At 51.4% G+C, this 24,753-nt stretch overlaps 1 protein-coding gene across 1 annotated transcript in view; it reads left to right on the top strand.

Annotated features, from left to right (window-relative positions):
- FOXO1 (forkhead box O1) overlaps nt 1-24,753 on the top strand; it is a 94,812-nt gene that overhangs the window by 64,468 nt on the left and 5,591 nt on the right. The window lies entirely within an intron of this gene.

Raw genomic sequence — 24,753 nt, forward strand, 5'->3', positions numbered from 1 at the left:
TAGCAGTCTGGCATTGTGTATGGAATTCCAAAAACAGATATTGGATTATGTTTGTAAACTGTTCCCCTGAGTGTATTAAATTGTATTGAGGTAAGAGGTTTCACTTTTTTGATAAAATTAGGGCTTTGATTTAGGCCACATCGGTAGGACGTTGAGTCAGAGTAAAGAGTGAGTTTTGATGCTGGAGCCCCAGGAAGGAAATACCCAGAGAAGAGCACAGGGAGGAGGGGCTGCAGTGGACATGGGAGGGGCCTGGGAAGAGAGACCGCGTTGGGTTCACCTGGAGTCTACAGCTGGCCTTGTGGAGAGCAGAGAGGCTGGGCCCTGCTGCCCCGACCCGGCGGCCGTCTTGCTCCAACGCGCGGCTGCAGCCTTTGGTGGGGGAAGTAACTCTCTCTTCTTCTCTCTCTTCACTGTAAGCTTCTACCCCAAATAAATACCCTTTATCCAAGCCAACCGATTTCTGGTACTTTTCATCAGCATCCCTTTGGTTGACTAGTACGGAAGTTTCCTAAGTCTTGGATTTTTGTTATATTATATTGGAGGAGATAATACCAGAAGTCAGAGGATTCTTTATATAATAAACAGCCATCTGAAAAATAGTCAAAATATTGATTTCCCCTTTTTCTTTATCTGTGATGAAAATATGACCAGCTTATAGGTTAGGATGTCCAGTTGTTTGTATTACTTATTTACCAGAGTTCAAATCTGACATGGAATGTTTCTGAAGTATACACAGTGGCAATAATTTTTTCTTTGCAGTATACATAATTATGTTGCTCAAGCTTTTTGAATCCCCTTTTATATTAAACTGACTTTTAGATTTGTTAGTGAAATTGTCAAAATATATTAAATAAGCAACTACTATGTAAATCTGTCCTAAGTGCTGCTCTTGAGTATTAATCACTGTAAATTTTTATACCTGCATCAACAAATGTTCTAGCAGGTAAGTGGGTGGATAGTCCACAAGAAATTTAATTACTGGTTCCTGGTAGCTTAATAACAAAAGTCTCGCTTATTGTTTAACAAATAAGAGACTTGCTACGGTTTTTACCATTACCTACGTAGGAAACAGCAACATTTGGCATGATTGTTAACTGGTTGTTGAGACCCTGGACTTGAACTGTTTGCTCATTTGCTGAGTATCAGTACTGCTCTGAGTCAGTACTTAAGCAGTCTGGTTCAGAATGTCTCCTTCTCTTCTTGAGACGTGGTTGATACTTTAGCAGTGTTGGTTTTAGAAGGATGGTAGTTTTCTTGCTAGGCTGTAACCTGATTGCTTAACATCATAAGCCGTGCACCTTTCATTGCAGCTAAGAACGGGGGACCCAGCAATGTCCCCTCTGCTCCTCTAATACTTTGTGGCAAGTAACGGGCCAGATTAGCAAAACCATTTAAGGGATTGAAAAGTAGGAACTGGGATTATTGAAATTGGGATAACAGGATGTGTAACTTGAATTATTTCAGCTAGTGAACGTGTGGTTTTCTGAGCTGTGCTAAGTACTGTAGAAAAGCGAGAGTGTAAGACAAAGTTTCTGTCCCCCCATGCGGCCTCGAGGACGGTGTGTCTTTCTTCGGGAAGTTCCCCGGAGTGTGCTGGCCGGGCATCCTCGGGTGTGGGCGGTCTCCTTACTGTGGCCTGCTGCCCAGGAGGAGCGCTTTCTTCACGCTGGGCCTTGGAGGGGCAGACTGGCTGTGGCTTTCTAAGGTCTGAGGCAGCTCCCTGAAGCACCTGGTGGGCCTGCTGTGTGAGGCGCCGCGCAGGGGGCCGACGCGCCACGCAGGGGGCCGACGCGCCCCGTCCGAGTCCCAGCTTGTTTAATGGCCCTCAGTTTAGTGTCTGGAGTTTAGTGATTTGAGAGCTGTTGGGAGAGGAAATGAGAGTAGTATCAGGATTAAATGAGGGGATTGCCTATGATGCATTACCCAGTTGGCTGAGTGAAGTATAATAGTGCAAAATTGATGGGCCACAGTTTGTGGGAATTCGGCACACCGTAAGATTTTTATTTCATTTAACCTACTTGGAAAGCTTTCTATTAGTCTGCCGAAGGGGTACTGATGCAAAATACCAGAAATTGGTTGGTTTTTATAAAGGGTATTTATTTGGGGAAGGAGCTTACAGATTCCAGGCCATAAAGCATAAGTTACTTCCCTCACCAAAGTCTTTTCACATGCTGGAGCAAGACGGCTGCCGACAGCTGTGCGAGTTCAGGCTTCCTGGGTTGCTCTCTTCCCCGTCTTGCTTCTCTCAGTGTTCAAGGTTCCTTTCTTCCCAGGGCTTGCTTCTTCCCGGGCTTGCTTGCATTCCTCTCTTCCTGGGGCTGGCTTCTCTTTCCTCCGTGAGCTTACCTCCCAGGGCTCCGGTTTAAGGCTTCAGCATCACACTCCAACATCAAAACTCCAACATCAAAAGCCCTCAACTCTGTCCTTTGTCATGCCTTTTATCTGTAAGTCCCTATGCCCTAATGACGTGGCCCGATCAAAGCTCTAGTCATAACTTAATCATGCCCAGGTACAGACAGATTACAAATAGAATCTAGTATATATTTTTGGAATTCATAACTATATTGAACTACTACATTGAGCAATAGAAACCAAAAATTTCTCATACTTTCTGCCATAGCTTTAGAGGTTATGTGCTGTCCGCAGGGAATAACATACAACTAACTAGCTCATAGGGAAGGTGTGAGCAAGAGTTACAGAGAAGTTGAGCAACCCCAGGTGGTGCTGCTGTTTTCTGCGTAGCCTCTTGCTGATTGAAAATTTAAAATCTCTTCAACAGAAGACCTTGCTAAAGAAAAAGCATTTACAAAGATGGTGCAGTCACACCTTCAGATACCTATGATGATTTTGGCTTAAGGTAAAAATGTGCTTTGGAACCTCGTATCAAAGTAGGATTTCTCAAATGTTACTTGTTATGGGTTGAATTGCATTTCCTCCAAAAGCTGTGTGGAAGTCCAAGTCCCCAGTGCCTCAGGATATTACCTTGTTTGGAAAGGGTCATTGCTGCAGTAGGGGAGAGCCGTGTGAGGGGCGCTGGGGCTGCCACCACCAGGAGCTAGGAGAGGCATGGGAGGAGCACTGTGGAGTCAGTCCTCACGCCTCGTTTGTGGTGCTTTGTTCCAGCAGACAGGAGGCGCCAGCATTGCGGAGTGGCCGGGGGGTCCCTGTGACTCCAGTGTGTTTGGAGAAAAGCCATGTTTCTTTTGGCACTCTTGAAGAGATCAGTATTGATAATCTAGGATGAAAAATATTTTAAGTGTCAACATGAACTTCTGCAAAAGCAGCCATGTCAAGCGTATGCAGAGACTTCTCAGTGCCGCCTTTCTGTTCATGCGTGAATGTGACCAAATCTGGCATGTACCCTCTTCCCCCAGTCTGGGGTAGAAAGCCCCCTGCCCATGCAGAGTTGATGGCCCCAGTAGTTTACCTGAGAAAACAGGTAAACCAGAAGGTGTGATGTGGAGACATGTGCCAGGGTTCCAGAGTTCAAGGGTGGCCTCGCTGGATCTCATTCAAGCAAAACCCTGAGAAGGGGAGCTCCTGAGTCCTGGAATCTAGTGCCACATCCTTCAGAACTAAACACTACAGAAAAGAACATTGAGCACAGGTCACCTTGGCCCACATCAAACCTGAAGACATCAGAGAGGCTGAATGTTGGTGGAAGGAGCTGTGCCTAAGCACGTGCTAGCTTCATTTGCTTCACACAAGGTGGACAGATAGATGGACACCTGTTGCCCAAGCTCAGTGGCTTAACGCAGTGCAGCTGGGACTCCGTGGTCCTGAGCAGAGCTTGCGCAGGGCCCGGGCCCCATGCGCAGCCCTCTTTCTCTCCAGGACTCCACGGAACAGCCAGGAACAGCCGCAGTTCTTCCTTCCCGCTTCCTGATTTTTTCTATCCAGTTTTGGGACAAAATAAAACAGCCACTGCAGGAAAACAGGGATTATTGAAACGCGAGTACCTGGCCGCAGACCGCGGGCTTTCCCTGTCTGCTGGCTGGGCCTGGCCGTGGCCGGTGGCGCTGGGCAGCCGGTGGCGCTGGGCAGCCGGCCCCGCCGGGCGAGCCTCCGAAAGCCCCGGCTTCTGCGGCTGGACATTCGCCCCACGCCACCCCAGTCCAGCTTGGCTGACGCTCGTGGGTGGTGCTGTGCCTGCCTCTCAGGAGGCCTGGCTCCCCTGTCCACCTGCCCGCTGGGCACTGGGTGGTCAGAAGGTGGCTGCTGTCTAGTGCACGGTCTTTCCGAGCTTTTGTCCCCTGTGGGACTTCTCACTAATCTCCCCACAGCCCCTGAATTTTTACTTTCTGGCAGGAAGGGCCCCTTTCTTGGTTGGTTTGTGGAGCAGGACTGGCGGTAGCATCATGGCCAGACTGCTGCCCTTCCGGGCCCACCAACCCCCACTCACACTCCCCTGCCCCCACTCCCCCTCACCCCCACCACCACCCCTCCCACTCACGCCTGTCCTGCCCCTCCCATCCCACCCCGCCCCCTCCCACTCATGCCCCCGCCCGCTCATGCCCCCGCCCTGCCCCCACTCCCCCTTTCGCCTGGCCCACCCCTCCCACTCCCCTTGCCCCCCACTTATGCCCCACCCTCTTCCACTTCCCCAAGCCCTGCCCTCCCAGTCATGTTCCCCTGACCCCCTTCCTCTCCCCCTCTCACTCATGCTCCCCTGCCTGCATCCCCCAAATACTACTGTGCCAGGCGAAGTGTTTACTTTAAAATGATGTCATCATCCCTGTGCCATTTGAATTTTTTAACAAGATAAAAGCTGCACGTAAGTGTCAGGCAGCTGTGTTCCTTAGCCTGGACTGCACTTCAGAGTATCTTGTCCCACCACCGCTTCCCCTGACAGCAGAGCTGCGCTGAGTAGCAAGCTCTGGTGGAGACCACCAGCTCTCCCTGTGCCATGGGGACGCAGCCACGCTTCCCCGATCTGGCCGTTTGGGCTCGTCTTGGGTGTTCTTAGCTCTGGCTCTGGGGCTGGTATTCTGGTTCTTATGTGAGCTGAGTGAAGCAGTCGCCATCGGTGTGGAGACATACCCGAAGTCCCTCTGCTTCCTCGCGCTCGGGCGATGACCACGGGAGGGTCTCATGTCCTGAGGAGGCGCTCGTCCCAGAGCGACAGAAGGCTGCCAGCTGCCCTGTGTGCCCACACGTCTCTTCAGCTTGAGGTTCTTTACCTTGGAAGGGGGTCATTTGGAAAAAGAGTTTTCTGGAAAGGCCATCTTAGGGGACAGTGGCTGCCTGGAGTCGTTACGGAAAAAGGGACTCAGGTCTCAGCAAGGAGGGCATTTCTCTCTGCAGAATTCGTGGTGCTAGGACGTGGCATAAATTCATGTTCTGTTTTTGCATCATTTGGTTTAGATGTTTTTAGATGTTACTGGTCTAATTCAGCTCCTTGTTTTGTGAAAATCATTGTCTGGTTTGAGTGGACCTTTCTTTGTCCCTTTGCAGGACTGTTCGTTCTGTGACAGAAATGATGGCCTTTTCATCCGTGGGTGACATTTCAGGATGTTTTAGGGGTTGTACGGTGACACCATCCTGGCCTTGGATAGAGGCTGTGCTAACGCTGGACTTCTGCCCCGACCAGGCAAGCCCTTGCTGGAGACGGGCTCCTCCGTCGCTGCCCAGACCCCTTGGGCGCCTGCCCTGTCTCAGTGCCCACTCCAGAAGGAGGGTGGTCCTGAGGCTCCTGGAAACTGCTCTTCCAGGAAGAGTGGCTGTGCTGCCTGGAATTGTGCGCTGAAGCAAAACTCAAAGGTTTCTCTTAATTGATTCTGATTCATGTAGGAGGCAGCAATGCAGGACATTTGACTTTGTCAGTGGCTAATTAATCACACTAGAATATGCTTCCTTTTTACACATGGAATGCTAAGACAGTACAAAGAACAAATATTTTACAACATGGATCCTTGAGTTTGATTCCAAAGCTTTATATTTTATTTTCCAGCAACTTCCGGTTTTAGTGATACTTCTGTTTCTATGTGTGTAAGTTTTGAATTTTAAAGAAATTAAAAGTTGTTTCTAAAATAATACAGGCTGTGCTTATATGTGGGATTTTTTTACTCCGTGTAATTGTTGGTGAGGAAGACCTTGCAGGGGGAGAAAATGTAAAATTTCATGCCAGTCTCTTGTTTAGAATTGATGAAAATTGGATTAGTTACATTAAACTGTTTGAGAATAGATAGAAATGTTTGATGTTTCGTCCCCCACCCTTGTTTTAGTTGATTTTTTATAAAATTTTATTGTGGTAACATGTGACATAAAATTTGCCATTCTAACCATTTTTATCCGTACAGTTCAGTGTTCTTCATATTCACAGTTTAGGACTACCAACCCTCCATTTCCAGGACTCTCATCACCCCCAAGCAGAAACTTGGTTCCCTTGAGCCATAACCACCCCTTGGTGACCCTGGTACTTCCGATCTCTGAATTTTTTGCTTATACTGGGCGGTTTCTCTCAGATGACCAGCTCCCCTCTGGCACCGCGAATCCCTTGTGTTGGGAGAACCTGTATTCCGCCAAGGAAAGCTGCTCAGATTCCCGTACCTGCACATTCTAAATTCTCTATAAAAGGCGTGGTTGAGGATTGCTGTGATTAGGCTGATGCCTCCGACCAGTGTGAAAAAACGTGCTCCTTATTTTCAAAGGGATTAGATGGACAGCAGGGAAATCCAGCCCATTTCTTCATTGTGACCACCCCTCCCCCCAAATCTTGCACATTCAGATTGAATTTAAAGATGAAGATGTATTCCAAAGTAAACTATGTTTGTCATAGTGGATGTAGGCTCAGTGGTTGAACACCTGCTTCGCATGTCCAAGATCCCAGATCCTGGGTTCAATCCATGGTACCCCTTTAAAAAAATATATACACACAGACACACACACACATATGTGTGTGTGTGCATATTTTTTTTCCTGGACTTTGAAACTGCACACATTTACTAGCTTCTGTTAGTGTCAGCTGTGGGGGATTTGAACCCTTATTTCCCTAGATTTTTAGCTAGTCATTGGAAAAGGTGGGGAAGGAATTAGGTCACTTCAGAGACATCACGCGGCCTCTTGCAATTCAGGTGACCGGGCTAGAGCGGTGCCGTGGACACTCGGGGGGAGAGGGACGAGAGCAGGCGCCTGATGCAGGAGACGCGGAGATTGGACACAGAACATTGCTCTGCCCTGTTAGTCGTTCAGGATGGGAGGCTGTCTCTGTGGGCGTCTGTCTGGGGGCGCAGGGGCAGTGGCTGTTCCCATGACCGGCCTCCGGATGACCTTTGGCCCTGTCGTGGTGCAGGCTAGCGCCTGGCTGTGGTGGAGGCTAGCCCCCGGCCTCTTGTGCCTTTGTCCCCGTGCCCGCTGCCTGTGGATGACCACTGGGTGAGGAACCCCTCACCATGGTCTGCTTCCGCTCTCCTCTTTTTCTGAGCTCTTCTCTGGCGGATGAGGCCAGGCAGGTACACATGCCTTTGGGAAGGAGGTGGAGGAAGAAAGGAATGATGAGCCGACCTTGGACTCCGCCGTTTGTGTTCGCAGTTCACGGTTCACTTTGGTGCAGTAGATGGAGTTACTTCTGGAGCCCCAGTTTGAAGATTGCTGTGCTGACGCCCTTCTGTGCTGCTGGTTGACATTTCTGGTGCAAATAGTTGTCATTTGCTCTTGAGGCAATCTGCTATTTCAGTCCTAGATGCAGTTTTGTAATGTGCTGAGCAAACTAGCGAAGAAAAGTACGTTAAGTGGCATACTCCTGCCTGTGCTGCTTGCCGTGACCGTGAGCTGAACACTTTTTTTCCTTTGTGCTTACTCTGCAGCTACCAAGAGGGAAGGTGGAAGGGACTTGTCCAGATAGAAGGTGTAAATCATAGCTTTCCTGCACAGTGCACCCTGTGAAGGATACCATGCCACTTGCATTCTGTTAACTAGAAAATGAGTGATATGTGCACAAGCAACCTGGCTACGAACTCTACCCTCTCTCCGCAGGGGGACTCCCTTGCCTTGTGCTGCTGGCAGCTCCCCTCATGGTGGGGAGTGGTGAGGAGTTTCTGGGGTATCTGCATGAACTTGGGGGATGCTACTGACTTATTGGGACTTTGTCATGATGCCATTCTGGAGGAGGAGAGCATGTTCTTCAGGAAGAAGGGCATGTCCTTCTGGCTGGTGGCCGGCCCATTGTAGAATCCGTTCTTCAGTGTGCATCCATGTACATGCACTCACAGCGGAAATGTTTCCAAAAGTAGTGCTTGTTCATTAATTTCAGAAAAAACCTCTGGTCTCAACTGATTTCACTGCTTTACAGATTATAGTCTTGAGTTTTTTGAAACAGTGCTTGAACTGAGTGTGGCAGTGGGTGTCCCAGAGTCTTAGCCTTCAGGACCTTCCTGTCATGACAGCAGCTTTGAAGGTAAGCAGCCTTAATCCTGGTGTGACACCGTAGCAGGGTAAGCATTGCACTGTCATTTAGGTTTTACATTTTAACGGAGAGACGGGCCCCTGCTAGATTCATGTTTCTGGAGTGTTTCTCAAACTTGCCTGATAACAGGTGTATGAGACACTTAAGAAGAAATACTCTTTAACTTCATCCTTCTGTTGAGTTAGAACTGTAGGTACCTTTGGCAAAGCTAGCTAGGCATGCCCAAAGCGGGGGACCAGCTCCCTGGGCCCCATCCCACAGCTGCCTGTGGCTCTCCAGTGAGGGGCTGACCCCAGCAGTCGTCCAGCTGGACTCCCTCAGGAAAGGGGCTGACCCGGTCACTGGGCTAGTTGGTAGCAGATTAAGGACTCCTGCTCTGCCTGTTGACCCATTCAGGTACCAGTCACGGCTCAGGCACTGACTAAGGAGGTAGTGTGGGAGGTGGGAGTCGAGCCAGCAGGGTCTTCGTGGGGTCTGTGTGTGAGTTGGATTGCCACTCAGTCTTTTGTGAAGGGGTGTCTCTAGAAGCTGCAAGTGGCCAGAAGGCAAGCCCTGCCCGTGCTGCTGGCTCTCCTCAGTTTGCATCCTTCTCTTAAAACTGCGATATTCCAGAGCAGCACAGGGGCCCACAGAGTAGGGCCCACCTGGCACCGCCATCTTCCTGCCTCTCTGGGGGGAACCTGTTGGCTCCACAGTTGGGGTGCTGGGGTGACCCTGTGAAAGGCTGGCCCAATGGCTGGGCTGGCAAGTGCATGTCCCTCAAACCTGTCTAGGGCTTTTTTTTTTTTTTTAACTTTATGTAAAGTTTAATAGAGTTGTCATCCTGCAAGTCGACTCTTTGACTCAACGTTATGTAATTTGACCCGACCTGACTCCGTACTTGACACTGATGTTGGGAAACTAAAGCCAGACAGCTTGAAACCTTCTCAATGGAAACATGCAAGAAGATGTGGGTGGGAGGTAGTTTCTGTTGAATTTTTAGTGTAGAACATTGTAATTTATGGGAAAATAGATTTGAATTATGCACTATTTTATATAGGCTAATATCAGCATAGTTAGAATTAATTGCATTTGCCTGAAAAATTCATTGTTTTTATATATTGTGGATGTAGTTACTGCAGTTTAGTTAAAACAGGTGAAAGTTAAGATTTGTGGCATAAAGCAGGAAGCAGATGGCGGCTAATTAAAGTTCTGTTGATGGTAAAAAGATGGCTGATCAAGAGCAGCTGGTTTCCTAATTTAAACACCATTTGTGCTGTTGTATGAGGGCTACCCTCTGTGCATTTTCTGATTATCTTTCCCAGATGAAAACATGTTTCAGTAGCACATGTGAGGCTATTACGTTGCATTTTTGTTCACCTTGTTGCCTTGAGATAGTGTTTCTTCAGGCTTGTCCAAGAAAAGGTAGCACAGAAGAGGACCAGTGTTTTCACTGGTGGCATCCCCTTAGCCCTCTCATGCCTTGGAGAACTTGCCATGGATGTGCCCAAGCCTTTGGTTTTACTTCGATTTTGCTCTGACTTCTGCCTGCCCCTCAGCTGGTGCCCTGGCCATCACCAGGAAGCCCTTGGCTGCCTGGCCATCGCGCTGGTGGGTGGGAGTGAGGCTGGTGTGCAGTGCCGTGGCCACTTTCCTGGTGCCTCCCCTGTGCTTCCAGGGACTCTGTGCGGTGCAGGGGCTTCTGAGCCCATTGTGCTTGGTTATGCCTGGACACATGCCAGGTGCAGACACTGAGCCCAGGGCCTGGTGTGTGTCTGCCTGAAGGACACACCTGCCCAGCTTCTCCTGGCACTTGTGCAAGGAGGTCAGGTGGGGTTTCCCTGGCCTGGAGCCAGGGACCGGGCGTGGTAAATGTTCTGTGTGATGACCTTATTTTACTGCTTACGGAAGGCCTTTGGGGTAGCAACTTACTATCCCCGTTTTGCAGCTGAGGAAACTGAAAAATGGCAACTCATTCTTCAGTGAGTAACTCATTCAGAGTCACAGATTTGACAAGTGCCAAGACTGAGTCTAGGATCCAGATTTGTCTCTACAAAGCCGTTATATTCTTTTTACAAAACTTTCCCCCTTCCAGCTTGAGGAAAGATCTTTGTTTCCTTGAAAAACAAAAATCTTAGGAAATACTTTATAAACTTTTCAACTTACTTGGTTATGCAAGTAGTTAAATATTTGCATATAAAATATATTTTTACATTAATTGTACTAAACCCTTATGTTTGTGTTCGTGTGCACAATTATTCACACACGCATATCACATAGTACAGGACTTCGAACTTAGTAGAACTTCAGTTTTAATTTTATGAGTGCATGAAAGAGGAATATGCATATTTTTTGTTTCCCAAATGAAAGCTGCTTTATTCTGATTATAATAATTACATATGCTCTTTCTGTAACAGCAGAAAGAAGATAATATACAGAGATAAATTGCAAAGTAAAGGATCCCCATTACATTTATTATTCTGAGGCAGCATCTTTAGATTTTCTTGTAAAAGCACCAATTGGCCATCTAGATCTCTCATAATTGGTAATAAATACCGCTGTTCATTTCTGTAGTGGACACTAGACTCTCCTGAGGCAGTGTTGACATTCATCGTCAAATGGTGCACGTAGTTTTCCAGCCCGAGAGACTCTTTGCCTAATGTGGGTCTTGCTAGATCTGCCACTTGGTCTCGGGGAGGCCCGAGCCCAGGCCCGCAGCCCCAGGCTGGCTCTGCTGTCCTCCACGCTCTGCCTCCTCCCTGGTCGTGGAGGCGTGGTGGCAGCCACAGCAGCCCTCTGGCCCTGGAGGAGTCTAGAGTCTTTCCTTTTCATGCTTTTGTCTTTTAAGTAAGTCAGCCTGAACTACCGCTTTCTTTCCTCCTCTTTTCTTTCCTTTCTCCCACAAAAGCAGTGGGGAGGTTTGGGGGTGAAGGTAAAGTGGCCCACTCAGCCCTGCCTCCTGGGTCTCTGAAGATGCAGATGTTGACTGTGAGATGTGGGTTGGGGTGCTCGGGGCAGGAGGCCCTCTGGCCTGGCCGGGTGCCCATCAGGGGCCAGGGCAGGGCAAGGCCCACAGACCTGGGCCCAGGTCCCTGGGGCTGGGTGTCCTCTGGCAGCTCCCTGGCTTCCAGCCACAGCCAACCTCCCCCTAACCTCTGGAAGCATCGTGCCCACTGTTTAGCCCACTGTGGGGCAGTGGGGGCAGGCGTTATTTCTCCCAGCCGCAGACACCGAGCATGTGCAGCATGTCCGAAGACCCTGCACGAGGGCAGAGCTCTGGTTGCTCTTGGCCCGTCCAGCCACAAGGCCAATGTCAAGCGTGTGCCGCTGGGCCCTGTAAAGGCCTTGGACAGAGGAATGAGGGGTGTGCATGCTATTCCAGCCACAAAACAAAACTTGGTGTGTGTGTTAGAGTGACCTCAGTGTATTTAAAGCTCTGGAAAATCTTGCAGTTAGGAATCCTGTTTTTAAATCTGTGGGGCCAGAGTGTCCCAAGATGAATTCCGTCATTGAACTCCCCTCACCCTAAAGGGCACGTTGGAAAACGTTGCCTGGAGGAGGTACCTGCCCCCACCTTGTCTGGAAGAGCTCTGTGGTTAGAGGAAAACCTGATCCTTGGGAAGCTGGAGGAGGAGCCTGGGATGCTGTCACTGGGAAGTGCTTGGAGATGTTGGGAATAAAGACTCCGTGCGCCCTGAGGATCTTGGTGGGAGCTTTCCCCTGCCTCAGTTTGACCTTGCAGATTCCATGAGCAAGGTCATCTGCATCCCACCCCAGGCTTCTTTTAAGGCTTTGTTCAGCCATTAAGTAGACTGGCTGACTGGGTGGGAGACGGGGCAGATTCCACAGGTCTCCTGATCAGCTCTCCTACTTCCTTCAGCGGGAACAGAGCTTCTCAACAAAACCCTTTTCTCTTCAAGTAAATTGTTCCCAGGCGGGAATGATAGGTTAATTTGGATTGAAATCTCAAACCAAGGAAGCAAGTCCAACGTCTTAGACTGATCTTGGCTCTTGGTGTGCTTTCTCTTTGCTGTTTTTTAGGATCAGAAGGCCCTCCCCACGTTGGTCCTTGCCCAGGCGTGGCTCACGGGTTCCCCTGCAGGCTGTGAGTCAAGAATGGAGTGGCTCCTGATAAATGGGGGCGTTTGGGCTGGTTTGGCAGGGTTATAATAGCAGCTAAATTTTTGGGCACTTTTTATACATGAGCCTTTACTGCTCACAGCATTGTAGTAAGATAACTACGGTCAGTAGGGGAGCCAGGACCCCCGAGTGCGACCCCTGCCCCTGACCGCTCAAGCAGCACAGTGTGTTGTCACTGGATCCAGGTCTACCTGGGTTTAGCACAGGCGTTCCCAGCCTCACAGCAGGGGAGGGCCGGGAGAGGGTGCTAAGAAACGGATCCCAGGCATTAGGGTGCAGCTTGGTGCTCGCAGCCGTCCCCTGCAGCGAATGGGCCCAGTGCTGGGCCGCGGACCCAGGCTTTAGTTGAACCGTCTGCTAACGCTTCTCCGTCAGTGCCTTCGTGGCTCTCAGACCTGGCTGTGAGCTGCACGTTGCTAAGGAGAGGACGCACAGCACGTGCCTCCGGTCACGTTCTGGCTGGGCCCTTGGCCGTGGAAGAGCCGGTCTCCAAGTTAGTCCTTGCCCTCGTGTGTGCTGGGGGCAGCTTTCACGGCAGCGGCTGGTTTGTGGGGTTACTGGGGAACAAGCCACACAGCGAGTGATGTGCTGCGGCTTTACCCGTGCTGGCGATGGCACTGTGGGCACCCTTTCCTGTCCAAAACAACCTGAAGACCTTATGGTCGAGCCTAGACAGCGACTTTAAGCAACAGAAATACGCCTTTCAAAACGTAGAACTCAGTGCGTATGCCAAATGTTGTGAGTGGTGGGTGAGATGGGTAAAAACACACTAGACTTATTCTCCAAGGGAAATTTAAAAATTGTTTCCAAAACAAATGGGCCCTGCACCAGTATCCTGGCCTCCCCAGCTATGAAAAACTCAGACACAAAAGCAAGTGTCATTCAGGTCGTGAGGTGGAAGGCAGCAGCTTTGATATAAAACCGCCATCTTCAGAGGGAGAGCTGCCGGGAAAGGAGGCACTGCTTTGCAGGTGGAGAACAGCCAAGCCAGAACAGCGGCGTCTCCTGAGGCCGCTGCTTCTGCTCAGAGGCCACGAGGCCATGAGCACATGCTCTTGATCCCCTGGACAGCCAAGTGCCAGGACATGGACACCCCTGCACAGCATGTCTGCATGCGAGGACGGGCCCTTTCCAGGCTCCTGCTCGCACGTGGAGGATGTGCAGACCCTAGCTTGTTTTTAAGCCCGTGCCCAGCAGCTTACCTTCAAGGTCTGGGCTCATGCGCAGCCAGACTCACCTCTCCTTTCTTCCCCAGATAGGCTTTGCTTGTGCTTTAAAAGTTTTTCATGACAAGTAATAGCAGCTAAATTTTTGGGCACTTTTTATACATGAGCCTTTACTGCTCACAGCATTGTAGTAAGATAACTACGGTCAGTAGGGGAGCCAGGACCCATGAGTGTGACCCCTGCCCCTGACCGCTCAAGCAGCACAGTGTGTTGTCACTGGATCCAGGTTTACCTCGGTCTAGCACATGTGTTCTCAGCCTCACAGTCGGTCTGCTTGGGCCCACGTTTGTCCGCTTGGACACATACCTGCACGTCTGTCTGCTTGGACCCATGTCCATTCGCTGGTACCCACATCTTCCTGGGCCTGGCGCACGAGCTCTCAGGACGAATGTTGACTTACCTTTTGCCTTCAGGCAAGCATTCCCTTCTTCCATCTGGCAATGCAAAGCCTGCCTCTCCCTCACACCAGATCCCACTTACAGCTTCTCCTTCCTTGCTTTGTGCACCTGCCGCCCGATGGTGGTGTGACAGGTCTCCTGGGCATGCCCGGTTATTCTTCAGCATTCCTTCTCAGACCTTGGAGGCCAGGAAGAGCCTTATGCTTCCTTGTTGTTTCCAAGGTACCTGGAAATACTTGTTGGATGAAAATTACATTGGTCACTGTGCATTTGCCTGAATCGAGAGACCCTACTTTATGGTATTAAAATGTGATAGAGGGAAGCAGACGTGGCTCAACTGATAAGAGCGTCCACCTACCACATAGGAGGACCAGGCTTCAAACCCAGGGCTCCTGGCCCATGTGGTGAGCTGGCTCACGTGCAGTGCTGATGCACTTTAGGAGTGCCCTGCCACACAGGGGTGTCCCCCGCGTAGGGGAGCCCCACATGCAAGGAGTGCGCCCCGTAAGGAGAGCCGCCTGGCACGAGAAAAGCACAGCCTGCCCAGGAGTGGCGCAGCACACACAGAGAGCTGACGCAGCAAGATGACGCAACCAAAAAGAGACACAGATTCTTGGTGCCGCTGAGAATATAAGTGGACACAGAAGAACACACAACAACGGGGGGGGGGGGTTAAATTAATCTTTTAAAAAATGTGATAAAAAAATATTTTCTGAAATTGTCAGTGATTTTAAGTAGTTTGCATTAGATTTTTATTAATTTTGAAAGATATTTCAATGATAAAAATTGAAGGTGAAAGTTTATCTTTTCAGTGTATTCCCAGTGAAAATAACGGACCCAGGCCTGTCCTGTATACCTTTCCTCCTTGGACCAATCCCTCTGAGAACCCTTTAACCCCAGGAAAAACAAAACAGTGCTGTGCTGATGGGTTAGGCACTGGAGGTCCCTGTTCCAGCCCCAGTTATCCACACGGCCCTTTTGGAGCAAGCTGTATACAATTAAACAACTAACTCTTCCCAGAAAATTCTTTTAAAGTAGGTTCTGTTCTAAAATTGTTTGCTACTCCTTGCTTGATTGTAGCTACTTTGAGGACTAACATGGTTATCCAATATTTTGATGTCATCTTTAAGAATCATTTGATAAACAAATGTTAAGATGAATTTTAAAATGGTCAAAATGTAAAATATCTGATCTTTTTGGATTATTTTAAACTTTGTTCCACCACCGACAGAGGTTATAAACCAATTCTAAACTATTCATGATAGTCCAAACTAGGTTGTCAGAATTTGAGTTACTTTTCTCAATAATAAAAACTGGAGTAAATAAAATGAAATTGTAAACATGTACCAAAGATGCCATTTTGGTTTGGAGGAAAGTGAGGGGAAGTTGAAACACGATGTGGTCAGGCAGCTCTCGCTGCTCATCTCTTAGTAGTTGAAGTATCTGTGGCGGTGCAGACCGAAGAAAACCTTGCTTTTTATTCTAAAATATTCACATATTTCTAGAATTCTTGTAATATGCTCAACATCTTCGGTAAGAAGGTCACATGCATGTGTGTGGACAGGCTCTCGTCTGGCCCCCGCTGCGCAGTCTGAGGGCGCACAGCCGTGCCTTGCAGGTCCCTGCCTGCTGAGTAGTAGTGACAGACTTATAATTTCAAGGAGAGTGAGAACAGACGCCCCGGGCACTAACGCAGGGCCTGTGAGTGCAGGGGCGGACGGAGCCTTGGTCAGCACTCCAGCCTCCGTGATTGCCGCTCCAGATCCTTGTGGGGGAAGCAGAGTGCAACGAGGGCCAGAGCCCGAGAGGAGTTTGGTCACTAGGAATTGACTGTGTTGAGAAGTTCTGATTTTCCACTGGTGGAATTATCTAAAGAAACGGTTCATTTGATCCTCCAGTCATTTTTCCTTTCATGGTTTCCCTCCAGTATTTGAGGTCAGGTTGGCCGTACAGAATTCTCTGTTTTTCAACCAAAAACAGCAAACGTGTTGTGTGTAGCTGGTGTACCTCCCTAAAAAATGGGAGTAACAGCCAAAGGCAGCTGTAAAGCCTTTGCTTTGGAGATCTTTAAAGAGGGTCTTGTACGTTTAATGCACATCTCTGTCTCTGAGTCCATGTACAGTTTCTACAGAGGACGTGGGTTCACGCTGAATGGGAGAGTTTTCCTTGTAGGGTCGGTTAATCGCTCAGGTGGTTCTGGAATCTTCTGTCTTCCCTTCCCTTTTCTCTTCCCTCTGAAAGGTGAACCAGACCAGTCCTGGGGCTGAGCTTTCAAACGAAGATCCAGTGCTGCTCAGAGTACAGCTCCTTATATCAGGGTGGGGGCAAGTGGTTTGGCAAGTATTGGATCAGCCCTTGCAGCTTTTGTTTGTAAAATTTTGTTCATTTTTTTTAGGAGGCACAGGGTTTTGAACCAGGGACCTGGTACGTGGGAAACAGGTGCTCAAACCACTGAGCTACATCTACTCCCTGAGTTTTGAAAACTATTTAACTTGGGACAGATCTTGAGAATTTTGGGGAAGTAGCCTCAAAATATGTGTACTTAGCAGTCCCAAGTCATTGTTGCATTAGGGTTTCCAACTAGAATAATGGGCAAGGTGGTTTCAAGATTCTGTCTCCAAGAAAACTCTACTTTGCAGATAAGGTGTGATTTAAGACTGTTAACGCTTTATTGCAGTATGCCTTTCTTTTTGTGATTGGGTTTATTGTATCTAGGTCCCCAGTTAGGAAAAAAAACACATAAACCTGGACTTTGTACTTTATTTATTACTGTTAACTAAGTATAGTAGTTCCTGATAAATTAAGCATTTAAATGGATTAATTTCTCCAGATTGTCTCCGGACAATAAACGTATTTAGGATAAAAACAATTGTAAGGAATACATACTATAGAGGGAATATTATCCTAGAGATTTTATCTGTCACATTTTCAGTCTTATGCCTCTGAATTTATATCCATTCATTAAGTTTGTCATTGGCTTTTTTGAACAGTTTGGGCACACACCCTGAACAAAACACTTACCTAGCAAGAGCGAGTTTAATGGACTTATGACCAACTGACAAACAGGTTAAAATTCACTGTGTCCACTAATAACTTTAGAAAACTTTAAAATGGATCAAACTGTTGCTATGTTATACTTTATTCTGTGCCTAATTTGGTTACATTTTTTCATCAGGAGAATAGAGCCTAATGTGTGCTTTGTTTTTTATTTTTGTTTTGTCTCATTCTGGTAACAAAATAGATAAGGTATTAATTGCACTGTGTAATGGTGCAGCCTATAAAGTAGACTAAAAAGTTTCTTTAGGAAGTGGCAGAATCACTTCAGCTGCAGAGGAGTTTCCCCTGTGTGTGGGAGAGTCATTAGGCAGCAGAGTCGGTGCTGCGGTTGTTGACTGAGTCCACGTTTCCAGGACAGCTTCCTTTACGCCCAGGCGCAGGGTGGGTGGTAGTCGGTGTTAACCCAGGAAAGGCGCACGCTGCAGCTGCAGCCCATGGAGGCCTAGAGAGCAGGGCCCTTCCGGGACGTCGGCTAAGCAGGCGTGGGTCCGCCTGCTGCGGCCCTGAGTCCCCGGGACCGTGACAGCCCCTGGACAGCCGCACCCGCGTGTGACCCTGCCGGCGTGCCCCTGCGTTCCTGGGCAGGAGCCCCTGCGTGCGGGGTGAGCACCTTGTGACCTGGAGGGAAGGGGGAGGCGCCTGCTGGCGCTGCCTGGGTCATCTGGGGCCTCTGTGGGCCAGGAGTGCGCGTCCTCGAGGGGCAGCGGAGGCATCCACCCACGTCCTGTCGCGAGGCTGTAGCTTCCCTTGGCCCTGGATTAGACTCCAGCTGCTTCTCTTAAATCACCGCTTTCTGAAAAGCAAACGCCTTCATGTTATGAAGTAAAGTTTCTGCTTTATCCGCAAAGGCTTTTTAAAAATCCAGACGCATGAGGTTATGGTCAGCAGTGTCTTCCCGCAGCGCCCGTGGCTGACACGGGGTCATGATCAGCCGACCGCAGGCCCTGCTCTCCAGTGCCAGGTCTCCCTGCCCTCCCCTCAGATCTCCCCTGCCCTCCCCTCAGGTCCCCCCCGCCCTCCCCTCAGTTCTCCCCCCGCCCTCCCCTCAGGTCCCCTGCCCTCTCCTCAGGTCTCCGCCACCCTCCTCTCAGCCCTTAGGTCCCCCCCCGCCCTCCCCTCAGGTCCCCCCCGCCCTCCCCTCAGGCCTCCCCCGCCCTCTCCTCAGGTCCCGCCCTCCCCTCAGGCCTCCCCCGCCCTCTCCTCAGATCCCCCCCCCGCCCTCCCCTCAGGCCCCCCCCCGCCCTCCCCTCAGGTCTCCCCCACCCTCCCCTCAGGTCTCCCCCACCCTCTTCTCAGCCCTCAGGTCCCCCCCGCCCTCCCCTCAGGTCTCCCCCACCCTCTTCTCAGCCCTCAGGTCCCCCTCGCCCTCCCCTCAGGTCTCCCCCGCCCTCCCCTCAGCCCTCAGGTCTCCCCCGCCCTCCCCTCAGGCCTCCCCCACCCTCTTCTCAGCCCTCAGGTCTCCCCCGCCCTCCCCTCAGCCCTCAGGTCTCCCCCGCCCTCCCCTCAGGCCTCCCCCGCCCTCCTCTCATGTCTCCCCCGCCCTCCTCTCAGGTCCCCCCCCCCCCCCGCCCTCCCCTCAGGTCTCCCCCACCCTCTTCTCAGCCCTCAGGTCCCCCCCGCCCTCCCCTCAGGCCTCCCTCACCCTCCTCTCAGGTCCCCCCCGCCCTCCCCTCAGGCCCCCCCCCGCCCTCAGGGCCCCCCCCCCTCTCCCCTCAAGCCTCCCCTGCCCTCCTCTCAGGTCTCCCCCGCCCTCCCCACAGGCCTCCCCCACCCTCCTCTCAGGTCCCCCCCCCACCCTCTCCTCAGGTCTCCCCCGCCCTCCCCTCAGCCCTCAGGCCCCCCCCCTCCCCTCAGCCCTCAGGCCCCCCCCCTCCCCTCAGGCCTCCCCCGCCCTCCCCTCAGGTCTCCCCCCGCCCTCCCCTCAGGCCTCCCCGTGCCCTCCCCTCTGCTTCCCTCTCTGTTTCTTAACAGAGTTGCTCGCTCTGCGTGTCACTCATTTTGTCGGTAGAGTGCTCTGAACTTGTGGGCGCCCCAGGGCTTTCCTCTGAACTAAAGGTGCATTGAACAGTTAGCTGCAGCCCTTCGGCTTTGGGTCCCTTCAGCAGCTGTGGGCGCAGAGTGTCCTGGCAGAGACCCAGGAAGAGAGCCAGCAGCCAGCAGAGAGGTAGTGTCCTGCAGGGAGAAGGCACAGTTCTGTGAACGGTGATTGCAGCAGCTCAGCCGTGACGACCTGGACATAGCCTGGCTTTTACTCCAGTTGTAACCGTTCATGGTGGCTTAAAAACACCTGTTTATATATACCTCATGTCCTGTCACAGAAAAGCCAACATTTATTGCCTGTCTTCGTGCCAGCCCCTTGTGGAGCTCACGACTGCTCCTTGACATGCTTTCTCAGCATCACCCCACAGCGAGTCTGGCTTCAGAGCCTGGTCCTTGGGCGCCTCACCACGCCCCCCAAATATGTGAAGCTCCTCACAGCGCCCATGAATTCCTAGGTTTTTTGGTGCTGTTTTACATCAGAGCATCACCTGTTTTTAGCAGAGGCTGCTTTAATGCAGTCATATGCTCTTTCCTTGGGAATCACTTGAGTCAGAGAGAAAGCCGTGCGGAGCTGACGGCGTGCCTGGTGAGGTGGGGATGTGTAGCTGAGGACGGTGTGCCCGGGGTAGGGCAGTGTGCACTCTGGCACTTGTCTGACATTTCTTCGAGGACTGAAGCTCCAGGGGTCTCACTTTCTTTTCTTTTAATGAGCATCTATAGGCTTTCCGCCTGCATTCAACCTCTCTCCTTGGAGCAGGGATGTTGGTTGCCCTCACCTGCCAGTCCTCCAGCCACAGCCCCGGCTTCCGAGTCCTCGGGCAGGTGGACGGGAGCCGCTGGGGCGATCACGTCCTGAAAGGCTGGGCTCAGGTCCCCAGAGCGAGGCCAGCCGTGGAGGACGGCAGCACCGCGGCCTGCGTGGGGGCTCCGGGGGCCCCTGCGGGTGTGTGTGCTGTTGCTTGCGAGGAGTGGTTGGTGAACTGTCATGTTTCCTTCTATTTGTGAGCAAAACGGTGCCTTTTAAAAAGGTGTTGCTTTGTTAGCAACTCGAATAAGAACTCCATGTTCAGGAGAGATTATTCCTACTTCCCTGTAGCTTGTTTTTCACTTTTGGAAGTGCAGGAAGAAACGGTGTAAACCAGGAAGCAGAGGATGGTGAAGGCGCCTGGGGAGGGGCCCGGCGGCCGCAGGCATTGAGAAAGCCCGCAGAAGTCAGGTACAGCGCTCTTGGAAAAATCCAGTAGGTCTAGCCTTTTGAAAGAGCTTCCAGAATTTCCCTACAATGCGTTCATTTAGTTGTGTGTTGCAGTCGTTCTGTTTGGAATCCTCTGGGGACTGCCTGCTCCCTCTCGCAGGGCAGCTGGGAGTCTCCCCGGCCCTTTCTGATTTCCTTGAGCATCCCCAGAGCCCTTTACGAAGCCTTTCCCTGGGGCACTGCTCACATCTGAAGTTCCACTCAACAGCTGTGGTTTCTTGCAGCAAAGAATCACTCATGGGAATAAAAGCAGATCTTTTATTGTAAATGAATCACCTGGTAAGGCCAGAATGAGTTCCCTTCCTTCAGGACGCAGGGGTGGGCCTCAGGCGGAGCGTGCTCGGCTGACCTTGCTCACTATCCCAGGAGCGGGGCGGGTCTGCCCGGCGCAGCCGTGAGGCGGGCCCAGTTGCAGAGCCTCGCGTCACGCTCACGTTGCACAGCTCATTTGGAGCCTCGGTATCCCCGGTTTTTAAACTGGGGCCGTCTCAGAGGTGGACAGCAGCATGTAAACTGTAAAGCCAAGTGCATGTGGGAGCAACAAAGGCCAGGGCTTCATGGGCTGCCCAAGTTGCTGGATTTGTGTTTGTGTTGGTTTTTGATTTAGTTAAACGGGAACCAGAGCGATCTCAGCTCTGCCCAGCAGACCCCGACCTCGCTGGCGGGAAGCACAAAGACTGGACCACAGCAGGGCGGGTCTGCGCCAGCAGTGCAGGGTGAAGGCAGGGGTCAGGAGAGGCCCCCGGGCGGGGAGGGCCAGGGGAGCCTGAGCCAGGCCTCCGGAGCCACAGGGTTCCTGCTGCTGCCAGTCCAGCCAGCCCTGCGACGGCCACGACGGCCAGGAGACCAGTGGGCGGCGCCCTGGCCCTCGTAAAGGAAACAACTCCCTCTCCCCCTTCTCCAGTAATTAACGGGCAGAAGCACGTGTGGATTGCAAAGTGTGATTCAAAGAAATGAGTCTAGTTTTTATAATGTAGGTGAGTTCCTGAAACACAGACATGCTGTGTTACGAATGCAGTTACTCTAGTAATAGCCATCAGTTAATAGACTGGGGTGAGCACAGAACAGAATCCTAAACTGCATTAAATACAGTGTACTTGACCAGTGGAAGGGGGTATCAGGAGATGCTTCCACCAGGAAGAGATGGTTGAACTGAGGCAGAAGGTTGCAAGGCTGGGGGCTGTTGGAGGCAGAGGTGGGCTTGGTCCCGGCAGACGTGTAGCCGCCCGGGCAGGCCCTGTGTGTGACATGATGCCCCCTTGGGCGCTGGTGGCACAGGCTGGCCCACGAGTGGACGGCAAGAGTGTCTGCAGCCTTTTGTGCCTGCAGCCTCAGGTAGCAAGCTTTAATTCGAGACCCTATGCCGAGTCAGGGCGTCAGGTTTGAAGGTGAAAAGCCCCAGGCCGCACCTTAAGGAGCCTGGGAATGCAGGCTGCAGGGCGCAGACAGGACGCACAGGTGGCTGCGTGCAGAGGTGGGCAGGGGCCCTGCCCTTGCTGGGGCAGCCGCAGCCTGAGGCAGCCTCCCAAGCAACGGAGCCCCCCGTGTGCTTCCGGCGGCAGAGGGGCAGGTGGCGCGGAGGCGCTGAGTGACCTGGAGCTTTGTCCGGTGCGGTGCCTCCCTCTGCCCCCCACCCAGCGCTGCCGCCTGCTGTTTGTTCACTATTTAGGAAACGAGACTCTCGGTCCTGAGAAGTGCACGCGCATATCTACCGCAGAGCTCCGGGGTGAAGCTGCACCTTCGTCGAGCCTTGTTCGTGTCTGGCAGAGGTTGGTACACACAAGATGATTAATAGCAACACGTATTATATTTACAAGATTTACCTCTTCAGCACCTCCCTGCCCCCCCAGGTTGGAAACCATTGCTCCTTTAATGTCCTGCTAGCTGTGTGAAAACAGGAATTTGTGTAGGCCCTGCACAGCAAACCTTTTCCTGTTCAGAAAAAAAATTGTTGGCACAGTTGAGGAGACAACTCTGTAACAAAAGAGTGACCTGAAACGTCCTTTTACAGAAATACGTAGTATGTCTTGCTAGGTGATGGACGGCTGTAAGTCCTTAGTGAAGTACAGTGGTCCCAGTCCAGACGTGTCCCAGGGCAGGCCTGTTCTCTAAGGAGGGCTCGGGGCTGCATGAGTGCACGTACCACACGTGTGCAAAGTGTGCTTGTGACGCGTGTGCAAAACCTTCCTGTAGGAGAGCTGGCAGACAGGGCTGTGGGCTTTGCGACTCCAGCGGGGGCGGATCTGTCGGAGGAAAGGAGGGGAACCTTGGAGAGAGACGGCCCTGCAGGGCTCGCATGTCGTGGCCTCTGGCAGAACGTGGTGCGAGGGTCGGGGGGTGTTTTGAAATGTGGGTTTCTCCCTGTGGCTTCTGTACCTCTTTCCAGAAAGCGAGGTGTTTCCTGTGCTCTTCTGAGCCCCCTTGCGGGGCGCGTGACTCGTGGCTCGTGCAGCCGAGGCAGTGGCCTGGCGCCAAGAGGAGCACGTTGAGGAAGGCTCCTCGGGGGTGGCCACGGGTCCAGGCAGAGCCTTTTGTGGCCGGGCAAGGGCCGGGGGCCCAGGGGTGGGGTCCGCCGTGAGCTCGGGCGGTTCACCTGTCTCAGGCCCCTGCTGTATCTGGAGCTGCGGTTCGTGGTAAGTTCCTAAGGTTCCTACTCAGGTGCCGTGGAGTAGGGGGCAGGAAAAGGCTCCTGTGCCCCGAGGGCAGCGGCCAGCACCTCCGCACACCCCGGCTTCTCCGTGCCCAGCTGCTCCGCGTTTCCTGTCTTCCCTGCACTTCATTCGTGGGCCTCCCCAGCGTGTGCGAGGCTCTGAACTGCTGCCTGCGTTGCCCAGTGTGAGAAGCAGGCCACTGTGGTACTCTGTGGAGGTGGATTTTCTTTAGTGGTTGTGGCCTGGGCGTGCATGGCAAGCTTAGCCCAGAGCTGGCCCGGCAGGCCAAACTGCCCACTTCCTGTGCTCTCCATCACCCCTTCCCCTAACCCGTGATGCTGGGTCATCCAGCAATTAGGTCCCGCCTCTGGGGAGGGAGGGGTCTACTTGAATTTAAAACATTATTTTCTGGCAAATCACCTTTCCAAAACCTTTTTAAAAAGGCTCTTTCCTTATAGTCATCTGTATCTGCCTAAGCGGCATTAAAGTGTAAATGAATCTAGGTCTTATTAATTCTTAACTGGGAATGTATCCTGCTTCATTCCTTTCTTTTCTGTAACCCCTTGGGCCCAGTACTATATATCTTTTCACTCTAAGAAGATGTGATCTGAAGAGTGGTTTTAGAGGTAGCACTGAGTGGGGTACCATCTGCTGAGTAAATCTAGGTGTATTTTAAAATGAGTTTCTATGGCTAAGAGTCTTTCAAAAGGAGTGAGGAGGTCATCAGAGGGGTTGCGCTTACACATACCTCGGCTGGGCCCCAGAAAAAGCCAAAGTAGGTACAACCCTAGGTGCTGGTTCTCCTGAAGGCTATGGAGATTCACAGGGTATATGGCCATGGCAGATGGATTTGGAGTTCAGTGCCATGTCAGTTGGCCCTACTTTGGAATTTGTGCTCCTGAGTGTGAGGGAGCTGGAGTCAGATGTGACTTTTCTACACATGCCTCTTCTGTTACTTTAACTGAACCTGTGGTTGGCGCTAGGGATGGTCCATACTCAGGAGACTTGAATCTCTAGACTGCCCATGTGCCAGCTGGGCCCTGAGCCTCAGCAGAGTGGCGACTCCTACTCTCTGGTTCGTTGGACTTACCCAGGTCAGCTAACAGGGAGGTGAAGATGGTCAAACACCACACCAGGGAGCCAAGAGTGCCTACAACTGCAAGTAGGAGAATCACATCCATCATCCATGTGGGATCTAAGCCCCCTCTTGTTCTAGAGGTGGAGAGGACATCACCATCCCAGGTCCACAGGATGGAGGAATAAAATATGGACTAGAGTAGACTTACTGATACTCTACTATAAAACTGTTGTGACGAGTATTAGAAGAAATTATAACATCAAGGTGGAGAAAGTGGCTACAGTAGTTGCTGAGGGCTGTGAGCAGTAGAAGAGATGTGATCTGGGGGACATATTTGGGATTTTGAGTTGTCCTAAATGATATTGCAGCATCAGATGCTGGACTTTATATTCTGCCATAACCCACTGAATGTACTGGGGGAGAGTATGAACTACAGGGTAAACTATTACCTACGTGGTGCAGCAGTGCTCCAGAATGTGTTCACTGAGTGGGATGAGTGTGCTGCAATGATGGAGGAGGTTG

The sequence above is a fragment of the Dasypus novemcinctus genome, chromosome 15 (genome assembly GCF_030445035.2).
Source record: "Dasypus novemcinctus isolate mDasNov1 chromosome 15, mDasNov1.1.hap2, whole genome shotgun sequence".
Lineage (NCBI taxonomy): Eukaryota > Metazoa > Chordata > Mammalia > Cingulata > Dasypodidae > Dasypus > Dasypus novemcinctus.